This window comes from Alligator mississippiensis, chromosome 5 (assembly GCF_030867095.1).
Source record: "Alligator mississippiensis isolate rAllMis1 chromosome 5, rAllMis1, whole genome shotgun sequence".
Lineage (NCBI taxonomy): Eukaryota > Metazoa > Chordata > Crocodylia > Alligatoridae > Alligator > Alligator mississippiensis.
The window spans coordinates 139,206,187-139,231,623 of NC_081828.1; the positions used below are offsets into that span (position 1 = coordinate 139,206,187).

The 25,437-nt window shown below is 42.3% G+C and overlaps 1 protein-coding gene and 1 long non-coding RNA gene across 5 annotated transcripts in view; one reads left to right on the forward strand and one right to left on the reverse strand.

Annotated features, from left to right (window-relative positions):
- NEK11 (NIMA related kinase 11) overlaps positions 1-25,437 on the reverse strand; it is a 204,375-nt gene that overhangs the window by 69,131 nt on the left and 109,807 nt on the right. The window lies entirely within an intron of this gene.
- Positions 896-16,396, forward strand: LOC109282260 (uncharacterized). The gene is made up of 3 exons (XR_002089197.2): positions 896-7,807; positions 8,283-8,406; positions 15,420-16,396. It is a non-coding gene; the product is annotated as an uncharacterized LOC109282260 (long non-coding RNA).

Sequence of the window (25,437 nt, forward strand, 5' to 3'; positions counted from 1 at the left end):
TTTTAATGGAATTGTACATAAAATGTTGTTTATCTCAAGTAACCCTGCTTATAGAATGTTAATTCATTACTAGAATGAAAATTGGATTTGATTTTGATCAGGCTATATAGACCTTCTGGGGAAAACCATCATAGCCCTAGTGAAGTTAATGAGTTTATGTTGATTTATGCCAGTTAAGCATCTGGCCAACTCTTTCTTCAAACAATTTGTTATGATAAAATATAAGAATAGGGTATGAACATCTTTCCTTTAAAAATATTGTATACAATAAAATAGCCCTACTTGGAAACTACTGTAATATACTCTGATAATAATTCAATGGAGGTAGACAAATATTCAAGTGATGGGCTGAGAATTACCCATCCTGAATTATTTTTAGGAGGGCCCTAAATTGTTCGTTGACATTGGTTAGGAGTCAGGCATTTTTGTCTTTTAATTCCATTCCTTGTGTTTCCCTTGAGCAAGCAACTTCATTTCTATGCATTTCAATTTCCTCTCATGGGAAAACTACTCTTGATGTAAATGTTTCCTGTTAAGGTCTCAACTCAGCATATACTTTACTGCCTGTTTTAAAAAATAATGATAACATGTTCTGCTGCATAAGGATGACTAGCTCACTCAGGCCCTTTAAAAAAAAAATCAACATTTACCAAATCATCAAGACATTGCTCATGGTATCTGAAACACTGTAGTAATTTCCTACATCTAGAATGAGGATATCAAGTATAGTAAGGATGGTTTAACTGCATATTAATTTAAGTTGTATGTCTACACTACAGTCACTACCATGATCACATCTTGTATAGGAAAACTTAAGCTAACTTTAAACTAGCTTAACTCCTGCTAGAAATGTAGCTGCAACAGCATGGAACTTTATATATGCTGCAAAATGCAACCAAAAAGCTAGGTAACTACTTATGCTGCTGTGACTAAATTACAATCAGTGCTTGAGCTAGTTTCCCAGCTCTGGGGCTATGGTCCCAGCATGTACAGACATTCAGCTAGATCAAGCACGGAGTAGCCCGACCTACATAGTATGCCTCCTTAAGTGAACTTAGAATGGGCTGGCCATTTTTTGCCCAATCTAAATCCCTGAATGTTGTCAGGACCCAGGGCAGCCGGCCAGCAGCTCTCCCTGACTCCCACCCAGGCAGTTAAGGGTCCGTCAGGCGGGTACTTGTGACGCATGGAGTGGAATTAATTAGGCGGACGCTTATCGGTTGCAAAGCAAGATTATTTACTCACGCCGTCAAGTGGTGAAAGACGGAGGTTAGAAATACTTGGTTAGTTACAGCTTAGGGTTCGTAGGTCGGTCTGCATAAGTTCGGTGGTCGGGCAGAGAAAAGGTCGGGCCAGCAGGTCGTTGATTTACGTCTGAGATTGGGTCGAGACGCGGGGAACTGACAAGTGATCAAATTGTCAGTTACTCTGACACATACGTTCAGAGGTCTCCAGGTTACGTGTGCGGAGGTCTCCCCTTCTTCATGGAAGTGAAGACGGGTTTTATTTGTATAATAGCCAATTGCTTTTTGCCACGTCATAAATTTAATTAGAATCGCCAATTATCTAGCGGTCTTCGCTAGGGTATTATCACAGGGTTACTCCTTGTTTTCTTTGACCAATTATAATGATTTATGTACAGCACAGAAGGCTAAGTTCTATTTCATGTTGGTGTCACAGTTATAAATTTCTTTTTGACATGCGCAGCAAAGAAACTGTTACTATCATTTGTTAACCCTTAGTTAACCTAGTGCAGAAAAAAACTGTTTTGAATGGTTTTACTTGCTTGTGACATGGGCACTACTTAATTGGGTTGTGACAAATGTATGCACAGTTCAGCACTTAAATGGACCTAACTCTATCCCTGAATTGGAGCAAGGACAGAACCTAATCTTCAGCTCACTCTTCCTCTCTTTCCTGCTTAGGCAAAAGCAGCCTATTCAGCTGTGAGGGGGTCAAAACTTTAGTCATTCTGCTTTCTCCAAAACAAGCTGCATTTCTTATTTGGGGTTGTGTGGCATACGAAAAAGTATAGTACCTATTTTACTTCTCCCCCTTTTTTTGCATGCACGAGGCATATTTTTTAAAAAGTAGATTTGCTCTTAAGAGATACCAAGAGGTGTTGACTAGAGCCAGTTAGAACATTTCCACAGCAACATATCAAGTTTCTAAAAACTAACATTGAGGCAGGAGGTGGAGGGAAAAGAGAGAGACTCCATAGCTCAGTTGATAGACTGAAATATGGGAAATATACCTGCCTAATTTGGAGTTGGCAGGAATGAAAGACACGTTTTCAATTCAGAGAGAGAATGGACTTAAACCTCAGTCCCTCACGCTCTAGGCTGATACCTTAACAATTCGGAAACATTAGCGCACACACACACACAAATTCAATTTCTGTGAAAACCTTCCAAAGATTTGGTTTTGTTCTCATTTGGCACACAAAATGTTTGAAATTTCATAACTTGCTGAAAAATGGAATTGCTATCTTCTAGTCAAGGTCCAAGTGAGACACAAATATTAGGCTGTCGAACTACATCTGCGGAGAATTAGTAGAATCTCCCTTGCTTTGAACATTTGGAATTAGACTATAAAAAATATTAGAATGTTAGATAATGTTTGGTATGTGCAAGGAAAGGTATATTGACAAGAAGATGAGCAAGATGATCCGGGTGAGCTTTTCTATCTTTTAATATAATTATCTGAAAACAAAGACGAGAGAGAATCATGGACTAAATTATACTGCAGCATGGTATCAAGTAAAATGGCTGTTTAACTAAGGAATACAGCAAAAGTTCAGTGTATGGGATCATTGGCACGCTCACTTTATAGGAGTATTAGCAAGAAGCAGCTTTATTTCATTTACCATGGGATTCCTTTTGTTCTGATTTACTTCTTATGAAGTGTCTTGTTTGGAAATGGAGTTGTAGATGGCATAAGTCACAATGTAATTTAGACCCAAATATTTGGGTGTCATTTGAAAACAGCAATCTATCAAACATTAGAGAACAGTAGACCCAACAGACAACTATCTATCAAACATTATTGAGTATGAACCATATTTTATCTTAAAATTAATTCGTTTTTACTGATTCTCTCATAACTTATAATTGCAGATTGCTGAAATAACTTAAAAATGGACTTTTTAACAACACAAAAATTTCTATTGGAAATACTGTATGCGTTTTCAATTTTTTTTTTTTGCAAAAATGTAAAAAAAACTCAGATGAAACTGAGTCTTTATGCTTTGGTGTTGGGCAAATTATATTTAAAAAAAAAATCAGTTCACAATATTAAAAAAACTACAGAAAAAAATTGTTTCTTTACAAAATTTCCTGGGCAGTTCTACTTACAATGTGTACAGAAATAGGACAACTAATGTGGTAATGGCAGTTCAGATGAATTTGATGTCACTTTCAAAATCAAAGATCCCACAACCTCATCATCTCCCATAAGAGTTCAAAAAATTTAGAAATGCTTTTGGTGCTGGTCAAGAGAAGGGGGAAAATAACAATATACAAATGAGGATAACAGAACGGGAGATTCAGTAAGTCTTTGAAAGTTATTTCCTTTATGAATGAGGAGATCCCATTATTTGAAAGGTTACCCTAACCATGTACAGTGTCCAGCGGAAACACAGCAGCACCACAGCAAGAGCTGCAAGGTCATTAAGGGAAAACTGACCACAAAAATATATTAAAAGCTAGGCTTAACCCCCTAGGTTATTTTCAATTTTTTGATCAGAAGGAAAGGAAAGGAAAGGAAACTCACACCTTTTCCACAATACATTTATACTCCTATTGTAAATACTACTATCATTTTCAGTAAGATGACAGTGACTGTGAAGGAGGGGAGTCATTATGTAACTAGTAATGAATTGCAATTTCAGGAAATTGGCTACCTCCTCCCTAGATTCTATTAAAATATACCATTTACAAGCTGCAAAATAGTGAACCAGTAGCAATCAAATAGTATGGACCAGATTCAGACCTAATATAATCAGCTGTATTATTTAAAAGTCTGGACGTATAACACAATATAAAATGCAATTCAGTCTGCATGTTAGTTGTATGTCAAGAGTAAGTGAATCAAAAAACAAGCAAGATATTAAAGAGTAATCTGGAGACCATTTATATATTGAGGGGACATAATATAATGGGTGGGTTGAACAAAAAACTGGAGAATGTAAACCCCAAATAGTTTGTTTGCTTTTCTCCCTGTCACGATATTTGCACTGAAGCCTATGTACTAATGTCCAAATAAATGGAAGCTGCACTACTTTGTCATTTATACTTTTCTAAACAGATGGCATATGTGTGATGGGTCACATGATCTTGGCATGCTAAAATTCATCTGGAGTGAAGAGATGAGTGTGGCTGTGTGCTGTGAACTGCTATTAATGACCTTTGTCATAGCAGTATGGTAGTACATGATAGGGGAGCTTGTTTGTCTACATACACTAGTGTAATTTTACCCCTGATTTTTCCTGGGATAAATCCACAACAAATTAAAGTAAATGACACTGATATAAGCATGCTATCACTCCATGTCTTCTTTTTTTTTAATGTCACCAGAGAATTTGCCACTGCTCCCTAAAGTGCTGGGTTAATCTGAAAACTGTGTGTAAATCTCTCAGTAGCTCCTTGTCCACCTAAACTCCATTTGTAAATCTGCTATGTTTTTCTGTTTGGTTTGGTTTTCATTTCTTTCTAAGATGCAGTGCTGCTATGGAAGCAGAACTTAGTTAAAATTCAGAATTTTAATTTTTCAGGAAATTCTGATATTGCAGAAACATTTTTATTCTTACTTGGAATAAAAGCTAGATTTATTTTTTTTTACATTTCTACAGAAAGGAATGTTGGATGATAAGCTGGCTGCCCTGACTCTCTGAGCTGCCCATCACCTGATGTTAGGGGACTTCTGCAGGCTGTCCCGGAAACCTATGGATCCCCTGGATGTTTTCAGAGAGTGGGGGCAGTATGGGGAGTGACTCAAATTAGGCGAATTATAGGGAGTCCTCTATTATGGAATTTATTTATTTACTTATAGGGAGCCCAACTCATGCTGGGATTCTCAGGACTTCCAGGACTTAATTCCATTCTGCTTAGTAATTAGCTGAGATGACTTCAGAGTCTTAGTTCCCATTTTAGTTTCCAGGCTCTCAGGTCAAGGCCTAAGAGTTCCAGTTTAAGTTTCATAGATTCATAGATGCTACGGTCAGAAGGGACCTCAAAAGATCATAGAGTCCAACCCCGTTCCTACGCAGGAAAGAGTACTGGGGTCAGATGACCACAACCAGATGCCTGTCCAGCCTTCTCTTAAAGACCCCCAAGGTAGGAGAGAGCACCACCTCCCTTGGAAGCCCATTCCAAATTTTGGCCACCCTTCCGTGAAGTTTTTCCTGATGTCTAACCTAAATCTGCTCTCTGTCAGTTTGTGACCATTGTTCCTTGCTACCCGAAGAGGCACCCTGGTGAAAACAGCATCTCCAATACCTTGCTGCGTCCCCCTAAGAATTTGTAGGCGGCCACAACATCACCTCTCAGCCTTCTCTTGCAGAGGCTGAAGAGGTCCAGGTCCCTTACTCTCTCCTCATAGGGCTTGGTCTGTACACCCTTAACCATACGAGTGGCTCTCCTTCGGACCCTTTCGAGGTTATCCACATCCTTCTTAAAGTATGGTGCCCAAAACTGGATGCAGTACTCCAACTGTGGTCTGACCAATGCCGCATAGAGGGGAAGTATCACCTTCTTGGTTCTATTTGTCATGCATCTGCATGATAAAGTGAGGTTAGCTTTGCTGATGATTTCGTCACACTGATGACTCACATTCATCTTGGAGTCCACTATGACTCCGAGATCCTTTTTCATTTCTGTGCTTCTGAGAGGGTTATTTCCCAGCCAGCAGGTGTGAGGGATATTTTTACACCCTAGGTACAGCACTCTGCATTTGTCCTTGTTGAACTGCATCCCATTGTGTTCTGCCCACTTTTCCAACCCGTGCAGGTAAACCTGTAATGGTTCCCTACCCTCCGGTGTGTTCATTTCACCCACAAGTTTGCGGATGATACTAAATTGGACAGAATACACTTCATGCCCACATCCAAGTCACTGATGAAGACATTGAAGAGTACAGGTCCGAGGACTGAGCCCTGCAGGACCCCACTGATTACATCCTTCCAGGTTGATACCAACCCGTCCACTACCACTCTCTGGGTGCAACCCCCAAACCAATTTGCCGCCCACCAGACTGTGTAATCATCTAAGTCACAGTCTCTTAATTTATTTATGAGAATGGAATGAGATACCTTATCAAAGCCCTTGCTAAAATCCAAGTAAATGACATCCACTTCTACTCCTGCGTCTAAGTGTTTTGTGACACGGTCATAAAAAGAAACCAGATTAGTCAGGCATGCTTTACCTGCTATGAATCCATGCTGGTTGCCCTGCTGCATTATTTTTCCCGCTGGACTCACACAAATATGATCTTTAATAATCTTTTCAAAGACTTTTCCAAGGATGGAGGTGAGACTAACTGGCCTATAATTACTCAGATCCTCCTTCCTCCTCTTCTTGAAAATAGGGACCACACTGGCCCTTTTCCAGTCCTCTGGGACCTGACCTAAGCACTACAAGCACTCAAACAGCCGTGCCAGTGGTTCTACTACGAAAAGTTGAAGCAGGCTGTGCAGCATAGACGCCAACCTTAATGCCATGTACATGGCAGCACTTCCTAGGACCCGGGGCCGTGAGAGCACTAAAATTCTTCCACTTATGAGAGTTGATTGCATTGGGAAAGGGTACCATCAAGTCTACAAACGGTGCTTTCAAGAACAAAACAGGCCATCCACCCTGAGCAACAGGATTAAGAACATGCTTACAAACCTAAAAAGCTGTGATAGGTCAGTCTTTGGAAACATGGCCTGGTAGGCCTGATTCTCTGGTCACTCATGTTAGAGTGTCTCTGATAGAAGACCTGAGAGTTTTGCCACTGTTATACCAACTGAAGAAAGAGAATCAGGCCCTATGGATAAGTACAGACATTTGGGAAGATTAAAAAGGGTTTAAAAAGACCACCTGACTTAAAACTAGCTAGACCCTCCATACCCATAAAAGGCGACCAGAGAACCAGAGAATAGGGACTGCCAACAGGGGAGCAGTTTGTAGGCAGTTTGCAGGCCAGTTCGTGGGCAGGAGTACACAGGAGCTTATGACAGAGACTTCAGGTAAGTGAATGAGGAGGGGGGCTACTATGGGAGTGGTGACATGAAGTGCAGCCAGGACCCCTGCCCTGCTGCTGCCTCCAGCCTGGAGCTTCTGTGAGGCCTCCACCCAGACAGGCCCCTTGGATGGGTCAGCACTGCCCTGGCCCCTTGTCTGCGGGGGTTGTCTGGTGGGACCTCTGAGGCCTGGAGGTAGCGTGGGGGCCGGGGGTTCCCTTGCTTGCCCCACATGTGCTCAGATTGAGGCCCTGGAGGGGCAGGTGAGGGAACACCAAGCAGAGGTGAGCAGGCTTCAGGGGAAAGGATGAGATTGATGGATATTTTCATTCTCTGCAGGACCAGACACCTGGTGCAGAGACATCAGGGGAGAGTCCCAGGACAGCTAAATGGAGGACGGTCACCTCCAGAGCTAGACAGCATGTGGCTGTGACTGCTTCCCTAGTGCAACTAACGAACAGATACAAAGTCCTGGCAGCACTGGAGGATGATGCAGCAGAGGAAGCTGCAAGGGAAGACACATCTGCAACAAACACCGGGCAGGCTGAACGACAACCTAGCAGCCAGAAGAGATGCCGTGTCATCGTGGTGAGCGACTCCCTCCTGAGAGGCACAGAGGGGCCTATGTGTTGAAGAGATCCCATGGCCGGGAGGTTTGCTGCCTACCTGGAGCCAGAATCCAGGACATCATGGCAAGGATTCCTGATCTCAACCAGCCCTCTGATTACTATCCCATGGTCCTCGTCCAGGTGGTCACGAATGATGTAGCCAGGAGTAGTCCAGACCGTGTCATGAGTGACTACAGGGCTCTGGGGGCCAGGCTTAGGAAGTCGGGGGCAAAGGTGGTCTTCTCGTCCGTCCTTCCAGTCAGAGGTCGCCGTCAGCATCAGGACACTTGCATCAGGGAAGTCAACCTGCGGCTCCAGAGTTGGTGCCATCACCTGGAGTTGGTGCACTCCTGTTTTGGCTTCTACAACCACGATCCACACTTCCATGAGAGAGGCATCCTGGGATGAGATGGTCTTCATCTCTCTTCTCAAGTTAAGAGTCTGTTCTCTTACAGGTTGGCTGATCTCTTACGAAGAGCTAAACTAGGTTCATCGGGGGATGGGGAAGCAGAGGATAAGGAGAACCTAGGATCAGTGAGCCACGAGCAATGCACTGGATCAGTCCAAGTAAGCACTAAGGTAAGTACTAAGAGGCCTGATAGACATCAGGAAAGGGGGGTAGCAAGGGCACCCACTGGGGGGCTCAGATGTCTCTACACTAATGCTAGGAGCATGGGGAACAAGCAGGAGAAACTTGCACTCCTTCTTGTGAGGAACAACTTCAACCTGGTTGGACTAACTGAAACCTGGTGGGACCCTACTCACGATTGGGCAGTAGGCATTGAGGGTTACAGGTTGTACAGATGGGATAGAGTGGGGAAAAAAAGGAGGGGGCAATGGGGAAAAAAGGGAGGGGGTGATGCTCTCTACGTTATGGAACAATATACATCCTCTATAATCAAGATGGGATCAGAGAAGGGCTAAGTCGGGGGGAAAGGGACCTACCTGGTAGTAGGGGTCTACAATAGACCGCCATACCAGGAGGATGAGCTAGACCTGGTAGTCTCCAGACAGCTCTCAGAGGCCATACGGTTGAGAGATATGGTTGTCATGGGTGACCTAAATTACCCTGACATCTGCTGGGAGGAGCAGTCAGCCAAATCTAACTGCTCACATAGGTTCTTAACCTGCATACAGGACCTCCACCTAACACAGGAGGTATATGATCCCACTAGGGGAAATGCTTTGTTGGACTTGGTGTTAGCTACAGGGGATGACCTGATGGGGAATCTGCAGGTACAAGGTAAACTAGGGGATAGTGACCATCAACTGATTCAATTCACTATCCGGCAAAGGGTGGGTAAACTAACCGGTAGGGCTGAAGTGCTAGACTTCAGAATGGCTAACTTGAACGTGCTCAGGAAATTAGTTAGTGAGGCATTAAAGCTCAAGAGCATTGGTGAAATGGGGGTCCAGGAAGGGTGGCCATTCCTCAAGGGAGTGATCCTATGGTTGCAGAAGGAGACAATCCCATTGCATATAAAAGGGCGCAAAGGGGCCAAGAAGCCCTCTTGGCTGAACAGGGAAGTCCAGGAAAGCCTAAGGGCAAAGAAAGAGGTGTACAGGCTATGGAAACAGGGGGTAGCTACCAACGAGGAAAATACCTCCCTGGTTTGCACTTGTAGGGAATCAATTAGGAAGGCCAAAACAGGATTAGAACTTAGGCTGGCGACAAAAATTAAGGACAATAAAAAGTCCTTCTTCAGGTATACAGGGAGCAAAAGGAAGGCATGGGATAGCATAGGACCCCTACAGGACAAACTAGGGCAATTGGAGACAGAGAATGGGGGCAAAGCTGAGCTCTTCAATGAGTTCTTTGCACCTGTATTCCTAGACACCGACCAGACAAATCTCCTAATTGGATCACAGATAGACACAGGAAGGATACCAGCCCACCAACTGTTAGCGCAGACTTAGTGAAGGGGCACTTGGAGGGGCTGGATGTGTTCAAATCAGCGGGCCTAGATAAACTTGCACGTGTGCTGAAGGAATTGGCCAGTGTCATAGCAGAGCCACTTACACGGCTGTTTGAGCACTCATGGTGCTCCGGTCAGGTCCCAGAGGACTGGAGCCAATGGGGTCCCTATTTTCAAGAAGGGGAGGAGAGATGAACCAGAAAACTATAGGCCAGTTAGTCTCACCTCTATCCTTGGGAAAACTCTGGAAAAAATCATTAAGGATCACATTTGTGGGAGCCCAGCAGGGGAAATAATGCTGAAAGGAAATCAGCACGGGTTCATTGCAGGTAGAAAGTCTTCGATACGGTATTGCATTCCATTCTCAGAAATAAACTGACAGGCTGTGATGTAGATAATTATATGGTCAGGTGGGTGGCAAATTGGCTTAGGGGTCGCACCCAGAGTGTGGTGGTGAATGAATTGATATTGACCTGGAAAGATGTGGGCAGTGGAGTCCTGCAAGGCTCGGTCCCTGGACCGGTGCTATTCAATGTCTTCATCAGTGACTTAAAGAGCACCCTGTCCAAGTTTACAGATGATATCAAATTATGGGGCAAAGTTAACACAGCAGGGGGCAGGGAATGGATCCAGGTGGATCTGGACAGGTTGGAAAAATGGGCAGAACAGAATAGGATGCAGTTCAACAAAGACAAGTGCAAAGTGCTGCACCTGGGGAAAAAGAACCACAAACACACTTCCAGGCTGGGGGAGGACCTTCTCAGCAGCACAGCAGCGGAAAGGGATCTTGGAGTTATAGTTGACTCCAAGATGAACATGAGTCATCAATGTGATGAAGTGATCAACAAGGCTAACCACACTTTATCATGCATTAGCAGATACATGATGAACAGGTCCAGGGAGGTAATGCTTCCCCGCTATGTGGCACTGGTCAGGTCACAGTTTCATAGATTCATAGATGCTAGGGTCAGAAGGACCTCAACAGATCATCGAGTCTGACCCACTGCCCGGGCAGGAAAGAGTGCTGGGGTCAGATGACCCCAGCCAGATGCCTATTCAGCCTTGTCTTAAAGACCCCCAAGGTAGGGGAGAGCACCACCTCCCTTGGAAGCCCATTCCAAATTTTGGCCACCCTTACCATGAAGAAGTTTTGCCTAACATCTAGCCTAAATCTGCTCTTTGTCAGTTTGTGACCATTGTTCCTTGTTACCCAAAGAGGTGCCCTGGTGAACAGAGCATCTCTGATCCTTTGCTGCGTCCTCTTAATGAATTTGTAGGTTGCCAGAAGATCACCTCTCAGCCTTCTCTTGTAGAGGCTGAAGAGGTCCAGGTCCCTCAGTCTCTCCTCATAGGACATGTCCTGTAAGCCCCTAACCATACAAGTGGCCTTCCTCTGGACCCTCTCGAGTCTATCAACATCCTTCTTGAAGTGTGGCGCCCAAAACTGGACGCAGTATTCCAACTGCGGTCTGACCAATGCCGCATAGAGTGGAAGTATCACTTCCTTGGTTCTATTGATCTGCTGATGCATGATAAAGTGCGGTTAGCTTTGCTGATGATTTCACCACACTGACGACTCATGTTCATCTTGGAGTCCACTATGACTCCGAGATCACTTTTCACTTCTGTGCTGCTAAGAGGGTCACTTCCCAGCCAGTAGGTGTGTTGGATATTTTTGCGCCCTAGGTGCAGCACTCTGCACTTGTCCTTGTTGTACTGCATCCTATTGTGTACTGCCCACTTTTCTAACCTGTCCAGGTCTACCTGCAATCATTCCCTACCCTCTGGAGTGTGCACTTCACCCCACAATTTAGTATCATCTGCAAACTTGGACAGAGTACACTTCGCACCCACATCCAAGTCACTGATGAAGATACTGAAGAGTACAGGTCCAAGGACTGAACTCTGCGGGACCACACTACCCACATCCTTCCAAGTCGATACCAACCCATCTACTACCACTCTCTGGGTGCGACTGCTAAGCCAATTTGCCACCCACTGGACTGTGTAAACATATATGTCACAACCTCTTAATTTATTTATGAGAATAGGATGATATATCATATTGAAGGCCTTGCTAAAGTCCAAGAAAATGACATCCACCTCTACTCCTGCGTCTAAGCATTTTGTGACCCTGTCATAAAATGAAACCAGATTGGTTGGAGTACTGCATCCAGTTTTGGGCGCTGCACTTCAAGAAGGATGCAGAGAATCTTTAGAAGGTTCAGAGGAGGGCCACTCATATGATCAGAGGCCTGCAGGCAAGGCCCTACGAGGAGACACAGAGGACCTAGGTCTCTTCAGCCTGTGCAAGAGAAGGCAGAGAGGTGATCTTGTGGCTGCCTACAAATTCATCAGGAAAGGACAGCAGGGAATAGGAGATGCTCTATTTACTATGACGCCCCCTGGAATAACTAGGAACAATGGCCACAAATTGATGGAGAGCAGATTTAGGTTGGATATTAGAAAGAACTTCTTCACAGTAAAGGTTGCCAGAATCTGGAATGGGCTTCCAAGGGAGGTGGTGCTCTCCCCTACCTTGGGGGTCTTCAAGAGGAGACTGGGCAAGCACCTAGCTAGGGTCATCTGACCCCAGTGCTCTTTCCTGCCCAGAACTCAATGACCTACTGAGGTCCCTTCCGACCCTAATATCTATGAATCTACCCCTCACAGGTCACACCTGCCCCCCCCACCTGCCTCTTTCCACTACCCCACCTGTGCATTGCACCTGCCCCCCCCCCCTCACGGGTCATGCCCCTACATCCCCCAGCAGACCCCCAATTCCCTTCAGCCTGCTGGACCCCCAACCCCCCCAGCCATTTTGAATCAATTTAACTTCCCCCTAATACCCTTGAATGTCTGTATTTAGTCTATGAGTTGAACAAAAAGCTACACAGTGGAGAATGAAATGTATTTTGGCCCCTCAGTAAATATTGCTTCATCCTCATCATTAAGCAATTGGCAGTGAGACCTTATGAAGCTATGTAAACATTGTGAAGTGCTGAAAATATTTGCTACAAAATACATATATGTTCTTGAAAATATTATACACTTATTTTAGTAACCCCATTCTTTAATTACTTTTTAATTTTATATTTTGCATCCAGTTAAAGTTTTCTGTATACACTGCAAATCATTGAAGAATGCACCTAATCAATGACCCATCAAGAGTTAAGATTTCCATGACAGGTTTAAGATAACTGCTCCCATTCTGAGCAAATCTAAGTATGACTGACCCAGGTTAAATATACGGACATTTTCTAGTTATAATTATTAAGACATCAAACAAAATCAATTTGAAAAATACTTCAGAAAATAATGGCAACTGGGTGCGTCTACACATACATTAATGTGCCATTGTTAGTGCTCATTAAGTTTAGTACCTCTAACATGAGGTACTAACTAAATGTGCACTAACCAGTGCTACTGTGCATTAGCACCAGTGCACGGTCTTTTTATGATACGTAATGCGTAGTAGACTAATTATATTGCGCATTAGCACAGCTTTTGCCGTGACATGATAATGTACAGTAGAATTAGTCTACTACACATTAAACAACTTGTATAGATGCACCTACTGTGTAAGAATTTATTTTTCTATCCCATGCTTGCAAAATGTTTGTAGCTTTTATATAAATGGTAACTAAAGATTACCATTATTCTATTTTTGATCCTACATTTATTCCAATCTCAGTTGAAAATATCTTTCAGGAGAATATTTTGAGAAAAGATGAGAAGTTACACCAAAGCATTTATCAAATAATTTGCATCTCATTTGGGTCACAGGAATGATGAAAAAGGGCTGTTCCTTGATTTTCCTCTGCCTAGGCATTTTAATGACTGATTTACACATGTATGGTGCTGTAAATACAGTTATGCACAAATAACACCATTAGAAAAAGGACAGGTTTATTTGCATAAGAGTAGTATTTAACACCTACTATAAATGGTAAATATGGTCATATAATTTAAATAAGGCTGCATGGTTTTTATAACAATTATATCATCATTATGTTCTGCTATATTAGCTTGTAAATATAGTCCCCACATACCTAGTGAAGCTACTATATTCCAAGGTGTTATGCATAAAATAGTCTGAAATAGGCCAAGTTGATCTTTGTAATTACCTTTGGTATAGTTACCTAAATGGCACGCACAAATGCAGTTTCCACAATGCCAGCTGTGTGTGTATGCGTGTATTAAATGGGGATCCTTTAAAAACATGTTCTAAAATATTTAAGGCTTTGTTCCTCTTTTCCACTTAGAATTTAAAACATATTTAACAACTATCCAAAAACTATCCAAGAAAGCTTCTGAAAAACTAGAATGTGAAAAAATTAACAGCAGCATCTTAGAATGTCTGAACATTTTCTAATTGAGATTCAGCAGAAACTTTATCCACTTGAAATTCAAAGCAATACAACCATAACGTACAATTAGCAATGGAAATATAGAAATAATGTATGCAATTATTGTAATGTACTTAGCTATTCTGGAATTATAATGAAATCAGGGGGTTTGCCAGATGTAACATATTGCAACATATTTATTAAGTTAATGAATTTAAAATATTATAATCAGTGGAATATATAAAAATAAAAGGGAATAGAATACAAAACACAAGTTAGATAAATAGAGCTCACCAATGGAAAAAGGTGAGACAGAAAAAGTTTATAATACTTGAAAAGTTATTAGGTATCCAGGTTGTAGTTGTGTTGGTCTAGAGAAAAAGGCAATCAGGACTCATAGTAAAGATGATATCTTTTATTAGACCAACAAGATTTTTGCAAAAAAAAAAAATCTTTAATTGCAAGCTTTCAGGCAAAAACACCCTTCATCAGGCATTGGAGAAAAGATTGTAACAGTTCTCCTGGGTAGAAATGAAAGTTCATATTTCATAGGATTTTACAGAGTAGTTAATAGATAGAAAACTCCTCCATGCAGTCAGTTCATAGCTGGTATAGTCAGACAAGGTTCCTTGGGTGAATCTGATATCTTTTATTAGACCAACACAAATAGTTGGAAAATAATTATTAAGCAAGCTTTCAGGTTCAAAAACCCTTCGTCAGGTTAAGGAAGTTTCAGCAGTTGGTATGTGCTCTTCCTGGATGGAATGAAAAGTAAAGAAGCCAGCGGCTGGGCTGGTATGCATACAAGACAGATAGTCAGTGAAAATGTAGATTGAGGAGTCAATGGGTGAGAGACAGGCTGGGGTGGTGGGGAGGGGTAAGAGAGAGAAGGGGGATGAAAGTGGAGAGATACCCATGTCCTTAGACCAACACAGCTACAACCTACACCCCTGTAGCTGGTATAGTGAGTCTCACCTCTTGTGAGGTTCTGTGAGGATGCAAGTTACCTTGAAACAAAGGTAGGAGCAGGATCTCAGGGTTCAGATAGTCACAGTTGATTTTTGCAAACAACTTTCATTTCTACCCAGGAGAACTTCTACAATCTTTTTTCCAATACCAGATGAAGGGTGTTTGTGCCCAAAAGCTTGCAATTAAAGACATTTTTTTGCAAAAATGTTGTTGGTTTAAAAAAAGATACATCTCTACTACAAGTCCTGATTGCCTTTTCCTCTAGATCAATACAGCTACAACCTGGATATCTGACACATGGAAGATATCGAATTTTAGCCAATTTAAAAAAATGAAATCTTCATATTTTCCCAAGCAGGAAACAACTGTGACCATCTGAAACCTGAGATCCTGCTTCTGCCTTTGTTTCAAGGTAATTTGCATCATCACAGAACCTCACAGGAGGTGAGAGGCTTCATACCAGCTATGAACCGACTGCCCAGAGGAGTCTTTCATCTATTGACTCTTTTGTGAAATTCTGTGAAATATGAACTTACATTTCTACCCACGAGAACTTTTACAATCTTTTCTCCAATGCCTAATGAAGGGTGTTTGTGCTGGAAAGCTTGCAATTAAAGAATTTTTTTGCAAAAATCTTGTTGGTCTAATAAAAGATCTCGTCTCTACTACAAGTCCTGATTGCCTTGAAAAGTTATTAGCGCTTAGGGAAACAGCTCGTTGGTGAGGTCCTGGGTAGATTATTACTGACAAAATACAGAACAGTGACTGAAAGCAAAGGGCAAACTTTCTCAGTCCCATTAATTTCAGGGGGTAAAGATCTCCAAAGATTTCATAAGGGAAAGAACCCATCTCCTTTTTCTTATCCTCTTCATTTCCAGCAGGGTTACTGAGAGCAAGATTTGGCTTTAGGTCTGATGGTCTAGTATATTGTCCCTCCCTTCAGTTACCAGTTTACTCAGTCTTCATATTCTTTTTCTTATAGAGGGCTCGTCTTCACTGCATATGTTAGTTCAAGCTGTAACTTAAGTATTATTGACTCCTTCCTATGCACAAAAATATTTAGCTTGAGTTAAATGCTACTCTAGACACAAGCTAGCTCTCCTGTAAGAGAGGTTGGGCTTGTAGCTGGAGTGATGCTGAATCTCCAGCTAGTGATAGAGTGGAAATGCAGTGACTGGAGTTGCAAAACCTCATCAACTACTTTCCAATTACCTTGCCTTGCACCAGTATTGTATCTCAATACTTCTCTTTCACTCTGCTCTCACTCCAGTGTGGCAGTGAAGACAAGCCCTTGCAAATATATCATGGCTGGGTTAACTGTATTTGCATATATGGTTTAATAAACATTTTTAAAATAAATATTTGTCCCACTCTTGTTTTCCATATCTTCTCAGCCATGAAATTGATATGAATATAAAGTGGCTCTTTGAGCCAAAAATGAGTACACAGAGCTTTACTTTTTCATTCCATATTCTTTTTTATCACTAGATGAATCACTTCATTGTGAGGATGAAATGATAAAAAATATACAGTTTGATGACTCCAGAAATTAAATGTTTGGGTAATTCACAGCAATACCGCAAAACACCATGAGAATCCCATATAAGGACTGCAACAAGAGAGAACTGATAATATAGTATTGCTGATTTTTATTAAACATGTAGGACCCCAGTCTACTCCCACTTAAAGCAATATAAATCAAGATTAACTCTACCGATGCCAGTTATATCAGTATGAAATGTGTATGACAAGAGAATTAGCCCATACTGCAGTTTACATTACTCTTACACCCCTGCCAGCTGGGGAGATAAAAAGCACAAGGTGATCTGATGTGTGATCCACACAATCGGCTTCCTACCATGCCACACGTGCCTGGTAGGAGGTATTATCGTGGGATCAAGCATTAGATCCCATAAGCCTTATTATCTACAGCTGAAGGGGCTTCCAGCCACAGGGGAACCTGGTGAGCCCTTGCAGCTGGGAGCCTGGATCAGTTGGTGGGGCTCCCAGGCATGGGAACATATATTGTGCCCCCATGGCTGGAAGCCCTGTCACCTGCCTGTGTGGGCAGTATTTCCTTTTACAAGGCACCTGGTAACATGAGTTGGATCTTCAAGTGATTTCTTCCTGCTTCTGTACAGTTTGTAATGCTGCACCATCGATTATGATTGCCCTCTTCTCATGTCATGATATAGAAATGAGCTACTTTGGTAGGTTAATGGTGCACTCTGCAGATCTATTTGACCTCCTGCCTTGAAGAACTAAGTGCTCACTAATGCATATCCTGAAGTAGTTTATGGCTATTAGAATATAGCTTGTCGATTTTTAAATGCTCTTTCTAAAACAGTGTTTTTGATGGTGGATGTAAGCAAGATCACCTTTCATGTCACCAGTCCATTTTAGGTCAAAGATACTTAGGAAAGGGCTATAAATACACCTTCTATATCAAAATTCTAAATGTTCCCTGAAATATCTGGGAGCCTGGCTACACTTTTATGCTAAGCACAGACATTCAAAAAGCCCGAGCCTGAATCGATTCAATTTTTGCAGGTTAGTCTAAACTGCATAGATTGAACTGGCAAGCAAGTGAATAGACATTCACTTTTGATTCCAGAAATACAGCCACATGCCTGCAGTGGCTCAGGCCAGATACTGGAGGGCACTACAGTGAGCCCTCCCTTCCCTTTTGCAGTGGTAGAAAGGCTGGAGGGAAGCACTCCAGGCTTTTCCTCCCCTCCCCCATCCCTGCTTGAGCTGGGGGGGAGGAGGGGAGGCAGGCAGGCCAGGCCATGACAGGCAGCTGAGTAAGATTGGGGAGGGGTTTAAAGCCCCACCTTGGCCTCCACGGTCCCCAGCCGGGGTGTGCCTGGAAGGGGATGGGGGAAGCAGCCCCAGCCAGGCCTTTCTCTGCTCACTGCTCAAGGACCAGGGGTGGGGGCATGGGCAGATGCCAGTTGGTGGTGGCACCCTGAGGAGGAGGAGTGGTAGGGGGGTTTAAACCTCCCTCCCTACTCTCTCCCACTTGCATGGGGCTCCAGCCAGGAAAATTCCATTTGACAGGGACACAGTATCCCCTGCCAGGCTTACCCCTACTGCTGAAGTGGCAAGCAGGGAAAAGCTGGGGTCCTGTGCTGGTGGTAGAGGGGAGGGAGGAAGGATTAATTTCCCACTCCGCCTCCCCCCCCCCACACTTTGCCTCAGGGGTCTGGCCTAGGGTCTGGCCATGCCCCCACCCCCAAGTGGGAAAAGCCCAGCAGGGGCTGCAGTCCAGAGCAGGGTTTCCCACCCCAGCCCCTTCTCAGCCAGCTGGAGCAGTGAAAGTGCTCCAGCTGGGGAGCAAAGAGGTAGGGCCAACCCTGCTCTGCTGGAGCAGATAGCATAGCACAGCCCAGGTTAGGGCTGCAAAGCATCCTGGGATGCTGGGGTACTGTGAGATAACTTAAACCAGGAAGGGGTCTGGGGCAGAAGTTCCCTAAACTGGTTTGAGTTAAATTGGTTAAGTCTGAAACTGCATTCAACAAGGTTTATCTTAAACCAGTTCTGGTCATTTTGAAAGCAGTTTATGTGCACTGAACTTCTGTTCTGTTACTGGTTTAAACCAGTTTCTGATCACTTAAACTGGTTTATGTGTAACTTTCTGTCCCTAGCCCTCAGCACAGCTTGTGGCTCAACAGCTGATTTCTATTTTCCTTCCCTTAGTAAATCTGCATTGGAAATAGTTAACATTTCCCACTATCAGTTTCACTACAGAAGGCAAGTAGAAAGTGGATGGACAAGGCTATCAGACTGCTCTCTGTTCTCACTTATAGCACTGCAAACTCAGGACTTCACTACACAAGGAAGCTGTTGCACAATGAGTTAGGGTGTGGATTTATAGCTTGCTAGGTACTTTACATTAACATTGCACACAATCTTCATGCTCCACTTTCAAGTTACAACAAGCTACTTCACACAAAGATATCTTTATACAAATTAGTGCAGATTATCTAACACATTGTAAATTTGCACCCTAGTTTAATATGAGGTAACTTTTCAATGTAGGCAAGCTCCCAGTGACTAGTTTTAGATTATTCAGATGATGAAAGTTCTATTACTTCCCAAAAAAATAAGATTTGAACACCAAGATTTCTCACTAAGTATTAAATCCAACTTGAATATACTTTTCTCCCATAGAATCATAGAAAATTAGGATTGGAAGGGACCTCAGGAGGTCATCTAGTCCAACCCCCTGTTCAAAGCAGGACTATCCCCAACTAAATCATCCCAGCTAAGGCTTTGTCTTTCTGAGTCTTAAAAATCTCCAAAGATGGAGATTCCACAACCTCTCTGGGTAACCTCTTCCAGTGTTTTACTACCCACCTAGTGAGAACGTTTTTCTAATATCTAACCTAAACTTCTCTTGCTGCAACTTGAGACCATTGTACCTGTCCTGACACCACTGAGAACAGTTTAGCTCCATCTTCTTTGGAACCTCCCTTCAGGTAGGTGAAGGCTGCTATGAAATCCCCTCTCAGTCTTCTCTTCTCTAGACTAAATAAGCCCAGTTCCCTCAGTCTCTCCTCATAAGCATGGGCAACTGGTGCCACCTTAGTTGGTGGGCACATGACCCCCCAGCGGCCAGTCAGTTACTGGGGGAGAGGGGAGAGAGGGCCCTGCGACCGATTGTGCAGACTGGGAAGTGCAAGCGGTGCTCCTGGAAGCGGCCATGGCACTCCCAGAAGTGCCAGTGGTGCTTTACTTGGTGCCCCCCCAATCCCCGTCACTGCTCATAAGCCATGTGCCCCAAGCCCCTCATCATTTTTGTTGCCCTCCACTGGACTATCTCCAATTTGACCATATACTTCCTGTAGTGGGGGGCCCAAAGCTGGACACAGTACTCCAGATGTGGCCTCACCAGTGCTGAATAGAGGGGAAGAATCATTTCCCTTGATCCAGTGGTAACACATCTATTGACAAAGCCCAGCATGCCATTAACCTTCTTGGCAGTAAGGCCACACTGCTGGCTCACATCCAGCGTACTGTCCACTGTAACTCCCAGGTCCTTTTCTGCAGAGCTGCTGCACAGTCAATGAGCCCCAAGCCTGTAATGGTAAATGGGATTGTTCCATCCTAAGTGCAGGACTTTGTACTTGTCCTTGTTGAACTTCATGAGATTTGTTTTGGCCCAATCCTCCAATTTGTCTAGGTCACTCTGAATCCTAGCCCTACCCTCCAGCATATATACTACTCCTCCCAGCTTGGCATTATTTGAAAACTTGCTGAGGGTGCACTCTATGCTATTTTCCAGGTCATTGGTGAAGATACTTAACAGACTATTTAACTAATGTCATTTATAACTATCCAAATATAATCGGGAACTAAACTGGGAAAAAAATTATCAAAATAAAAATAATCAATACAAAAGAAAATGAAACCACATGGAAAAAAAATCTGTATCTGTAAAAAAAAAATTATAAAAAGTTTTATAAACCATAATGCCTTGCATGTATTCAAGAAATGCAATATTTCTTAGGGGACAAGGGTGTAGCTAATACATATGGGTCTGATTAACATGGGCTGAAGTGGTGTGGCAAGTGCAGCATTTGAATAGCATGAATGATTAATAGTGACTACAGAATTATCTGTTAGGAAAGTGTGAAGAAAAGAGGCAAAAGTAAACTATCATATTTCTCACTTGTGTGGCTCGGTTGTTTGTCTAATTTTAAAAATAATGAACAGCTATTACTTCAACATGGTGAGAGAAAGTGAAAAACTTTAACTATGAAAAATCTTTAGAAGTAATTTTTGTAGTAAATTATTGTGATGGTTTATTAACTCCCAGTTGCTGGAGGGGATTCTAACTGCACACCTGCCCCAGCAACTGCAATCTTCTCTGCACAGCATATTTTTAAAAAAAGGTCAGTCAAATTGACAAAATCCACGCAAAAATGTAGCTACATATTGGACCTGAAGTTGCAGATTCACTGGAATGGCAATACATCTCATTGTATACCACCCCACTCCCTCTACTGGTCCTCAGACAAGGTTAAAGGTCCTCCCAAGGTTCATGGTCCATAAAGTTAGTGTGGTTATGGCATGCCAATTTCAACAGCCAACAGCTGCTAGGAAGAATGACACATGGGTAGCTTTTTATATTTTACCCTGTAGCTGAAATACATTCTGTGTAGTAAGCACAAAGAGGCCCGTGTTATTTCAGGTTATTTTTCACCTCATGCCACAATGTGTGAAGACTGGCATACAACAGTAAGTTTGGTCTATCAGTAATCAGGTTCTGGATGTATGCTTGCTACAGTTACAACTTTCTTCCTTTGCCTGTTTTATACAAAAATACAGAATTCAGTTCATTAAAAGAAATCAGGATAATTTATGGTGCACATCATGGTTTGCATATCACGTTTATTGGTTATTAGGTTAAAACTGATTCCATTTCTGCTTGTGTTTAAGCAGTGTGTTTGTATAAGATTTTCAAAGTACTTCTCTCTCTTTCTTTCTCAGAGTAGTACAGTCTTTGCTGTGCAGAGCACCATATGTATACAAAGTTGTTGAAGGAAACAGAAAAAAAAATGACAGCATCTCAAGGTATACTGGCAGTCACAAACCACTCTAGCTTAACATTAGACAGTTGGGTTCAGGAGCTTTGCTCCAAATTACTCTTAGTCCCATGAGCCTCAGATTGTTCAGCAATGTTCCCAGTCCATGCATGAAAAGAATAAATCTCCATAATGCATCTTAATTGTATAGTAACCAGTGAAAAATTGGAGAAGTAATTAAATCTTATCTCGTTGTTTAACAACAATCTTGAAGTTGCTATTAGCCTCCTTCTATAGTTGACTTATCTGCATTGCTATTGTTTTCTGTGAGCAAGATGATCTGGAAATGTAGTGTCTCTAGCCAACATGACCACTAAATACCAACAGATTATTCAGTAATCACCACAAGACAATCTTTCCATCCTCTGAAAACAGAAATCATTGGAATAAGAAATTGCTCAGTTATTTGTGACTGCAGGGAAATGTACAAAGGCACACAGGTGATGGTTAAGTGAAAATTACTCTGACAAGTACACATATAGATAGATTAGTACCCTTCAAGAGAAGCTGTACTCCTGGGGAAAACAATTAACTGCTGTGGAGCTCCCTGAGAAGCATTTCATGCTTGAGTTATGTGATTGGCAATAATCTCGAAATTTTTCTTCATTCTAATTCACATCAACATCTTGGAAGGGGTTTCAGAATTTGATATATTCACCCAACTCTAAAGCTGATTGACTTACCATGCCACGAAACAGAGGTATTCATTGAACTAAAACAGCCAACATTGATTTCATGTTCTCTCCTAGTGGAGTAGAAGTATCTTATATAATCCTGATACATTTTCAAAGAAATCATAGTGTGAGGGGATTTCATTCTGTGCCTTTCTATATGAGATACTATAAAAAGTACTCCACCACTTAAAACAGGCACATATTTTGAATGGGATCATAGATTTTTCCTACCAGGCGCCGGAAGGTTGTAGTGGCTCCATGAAATCCAAAGCAAATAGTTCTAAATTTAAAGATGACTGAAGGGCCATTCATGGACAATATTCTAGCCAGGAAGAATCTGCTAGTAGCTTCTAGTTAGGCCTAGTGTGATGACATAATGGACTTTGCTTAATCATTCTAAGTTGTTCTTCTCATGGAAGGTATCAAACTTTGATGTGGTGTTTATTTTTCTGAAGTCTATACAAAGCCTGACTAAGTGGCTTTGTATAGACAGGGGTGTCAAACTCATTTGGGGCCCCAGGCTGGGTCTGGACTGTAGGGATTATCATGGGTCAGATCCAGCTCAGGGTATGGGAGTGGCTGCCATGGCTACCACAGTGGTGGGTCTAGCAGCAGCAGGTCTGAAAGGTCTTGTAGAGTCAGCAATCTGGAAGTGGAGATCTGCTAGTAGCAAGAGGGATCCAGAGGTGGCCATGCATACAAGGAAGAGGTTTGGGAGTGGTGGCGGCAAGCCAAGTTTGCAGCCAGTGGCCCTGACAGCCAAAAAGGCCCTGAATTCCATAGCAGGCCATGCCCCCAACTTCTGGTGGCTTGTGGGCTGGACTGAGAGATTCCGTGGGCTGAATCCAGACCATGGACCAGATTCAGATCCATGGGCTGTATGTTTGACACCCTTGTCATAGACTTAGGTTGGGGGAACAAATCAACGTAGTTTCACCACTCACACTGCAATGATGATCTCCATATCCTTCATCCTCTGCACTTCCTTGACTATTAGCTATATCTCCTCAGGAAGTGGTTACAGAGCTTAACACAATTAGTTCTCAAGTTTAGTCTCTGCCTAGTGAAACATGGGGTGCACCTGACCAAGTAGTTCCAAATACCTTCACCCAAAGTCCACTACGAAATGAAATACCTGTCTCTGCTGCTTAGGGTCCAGATGTTCTCCCAGTGGGAACAATCTGGCCTGCAGAAGGGGATGAATTTTACAATCTTAGCTAGGGGTCAGAGGTGAAAAGGGATATTGTGGGAGCCCTCCCAGTTCTTACAGGGTTTCAAGAGTGAGCCTTAATGTCAATGAGACTGGGACCTAGGCTTCTGGCACCATCAGTGGAGTTTGTGCTGCAGTCAAGATCCTACTTCTAAGCACCACTTGTGAAGGGGTTGTTTGTTCCCAGATTCATTAAGGGACTCCAGTCCTATAAGACCTTACTCTGCTGGCCCTTGAAGTCCAGGCCATTTTTTCTTTATTCCTCTTTACTGCAGCCTTCCTTTAGGATTAATAATTTGTTTCTTAGAAAGGCTGGCTTTCCCCTCTGCCTTGTGCTTTAGGGGATGGTCTCTTAGCTGTTTCCCAGACAGCTTATCCTACTCAACAGAGGTCTTCTGGGTATGTTCCCTAGGAGCTTCTTAGAAGGTAGCAGCAGCTGCTGAAGAGCTCTTTGCAGTACTCCCCAAGCGCTCTCATAGCAGCCCTACCCAACTTGAGCTGCAGTCTTTTATGACAGCTGTTGCTGGTCAATTATTTAGTCAAAACTGGAGAAGGAGGTGTTCTGGCCATTAACTTCTTTGTCTCTGCTACAGCATAAAGTTCATATACAAAAATCCCCAAATGCAACCTTGATCCATATTGTATTTTTTTATGTTCTATATTCCATTCATCCAAATACAAATTCTACTGGGGACATTGTCATTTCAGCTTAAAATTTTAACTTGAAAATTAACAACTGAAACCATGTCTACATTTTAACCAATTTAATAGCAACTCAGTTTATATGGTTGTATTGGCAATAATACTGGACACAATAATTTATGGCTTTGACGCCACACTCAGGAATTACAAGATATTCATAAAGTGATATATGTAATTTCTCTGGACTGTCAATGAGTCCTTTTCCCCATATGCACTCATCACCATGGTATTGAGTACCTTAGAAAAAAATTATTAAATCCACATACAGCTTTGTATAAACCAGCTGAGCCAAACTCATGAACTCAGCTATCAAGCTAGACACATTTCCTATACTTTCATTTCATTCCTACCATATATACTTCTCAGATTTTCCAAAAAGCTTCCCACTAACATCTATTGCTCTTTCTTAGTCTCTTATTTGAACTCTCTCTCTCTCTCCCTTGGAGATACTTGCTAGCAGCTACATTTTCTCTCTCACAGATCATCTCTCTTGATACTGTGAGAGAGCAAGTCAACCATATCAAGCATCAATGCAGCCACAATGAAAGTGAAAAGCCATTTTCTATTACCCATTTGTTTAAATGCCAAAGCATATAGTTTTGATGTTCCTAATCTGATTATTTATATCCACACCCCTTTCTTGATTAACATTAAAAGCCAGAGCAATCAGTGAAAAGTAGCTTGAATAGTTTTAACTATTCATACATTTAATGCATATATTTATATATAAATATTACATAAATGTTGAAATGTTACAAACAGAGAAAATATTAAGAAGCTGCAATTCACAGAGAATATATGAAACTGATTAATCACAGAGGTCAGGTTTTGCAACAGTTAATACATCACAGAAATGATTTACAATGTAATTAGAACCTTTGAACTTGCAGGGATAACCCACTTCATATACTATGCATATGAATATTTCATATATATGTTCCTTTTTAATTTTACTCTTTATAGGCCTGATCGAATGCCAAATTGAACAGTTTTATCTTTAGTAACTGTTCCCAGCAGAGGTACCAACATGACAACATCTAACAATCCAGCTTTCACCAGAGTTGGAAGGTCAGCAGGATGAATGACTGAATGAACATGAAAACTGAACTATATCAGCTTTAGAAGTGCTCCTTAAAGACTAGGGCTAAACACACTGGCAGGAAACTTACACTGGCACTGCAACATGCCTATTCTATGAGT